Source organism: Glycine max, chromosome 1 (assembly GCF_000004515.6).
Source record: "Glycine max cultivar Williams 82 chromosome 1, Glycine_max_v4.0, whole genome shotgun sequence".
NCBI lineage: Eukaryota > Viridiplantae > Streptophyta > Magnoliopsida > Fabales > Fabaceae > Glycine > Glycine max.
The window spans coordinates 37079630-37081160 of record NC_016088.4 but is presented as its reverse complement, the minus strand read 5'-3'; positions in this window follow the sequence as shown (position 1 = coordinate 37081160).

The following is a 1531-nucleotide window of genomic DNA, read 5'->3' as shown; positions in this document are numbered from 1 at the left end:
TGTTTTGCATATATGGATGTAAATATTACATTTCTAAATGGAAACATTGATGAAACAATTTATATGGTGCAACCAGAAAATCTTGTTTAAGATGATCCAAAGTCTATGGTATGTAAACTAAAGAAATCCATTTATGCTTTTAAACAAGTCTCTTGTCTATGGTATTACAAAATTCATCAAGATTATCTCTTATGATATTGAGGTAAATTTGGTTGATGATTGTGTGTGCTAAAAGTTCAGTGGGAGTAAATTTATTATTTTTGTATTATATGTTGACATCCTACTATCACCATATGACTTATTGTTGCAAAATAGTTATATTGCATTTTATCATGTATGCTTAAGTTTATTTTTTTTTATTATCCTGAAATAATTTTTTGTGGGAGTCCTAAGGTGATATATGAGTAATCTTGGTATGCAACACTAGAAAGTAGTAAAGCGCATTATGCGTTAATTGAAGAAAACAAGAAACTACATGTTTTCATATCGAAAGTCTAGAAATTTAGAGATTATTGGGTATTCTAACTTCGATTTTTTCAGAATGTCTTAATAGCAATCACTCCACAAAAGGATCCACATTTTGTTGGTGGAGTTAATATTTTGTTATGTGACATCATACTAGAATTTATGATTGCTAAATTATTATAACTAGTTTTCCTATTGTCGCCAACATTAAGTAGTCATCGGGTGTTTATTGGGACAATATCGTAGTGGTCTTATTAAGGATTCAACCGAGTAAAAGTTTGTTGACATAAAATATTTGATTGTTAAATAAAGAATTCAAAAAATATAAATTTGTATAGAAAATACAGAGACTCATTTCATGCTAGTTGATCCACTTACTAAAGGCTGATACTTAAAGTTTTTTATGAGCACACTGCTCATATGGGTGTAATTCCTGATAGTACCTTAGTTTAATGAGAGTCTTACTTATGTTCTATATCTTATGGTTTACAAACATTTTGTTGTTTGGATTTTCTGTAAAAATAAAGTAGAATTTTATAATTTCATTATCAATTTTTTTTGTTTGTAATATTTATGTTGTGTTTGGATAGATCTCTATAAAGAATAAGGTTTGGACCATTTGGAAATAGGCATAACTAAAATCACATTGTATGTAATTTCCATGCTGCTTATCCATATTGAACTATATCATTGAGTGTACTGATGTGGTGGTCATTGGGGTCTAGTTACATTTGTTGTAGTGACAAAAGCCTCAATGATTCCATTATTGATACATGAGATGGACCAGGTTGTTAAGGTGGAAGTCTGAAAGTAAATAGCATACAGATGCGCGCTTAAGGATTTTTGAAATAATTGTTACAATATGTAGCCCAAGTGGGAGATCGTTGGAATTTTTTATTCCAATAATTAATATGGGCTAATATTATAAGACAGTTATATTATCTATTTATCATTAGTGGGTTTTATTTTATGTGATCAAATTAAGTGAGCCCATTAGACAACTAAATCAGATGATATGGACTTCAATGAGCAGATGTAAGTGTAAGCCTATTGGGAGATCATGAGA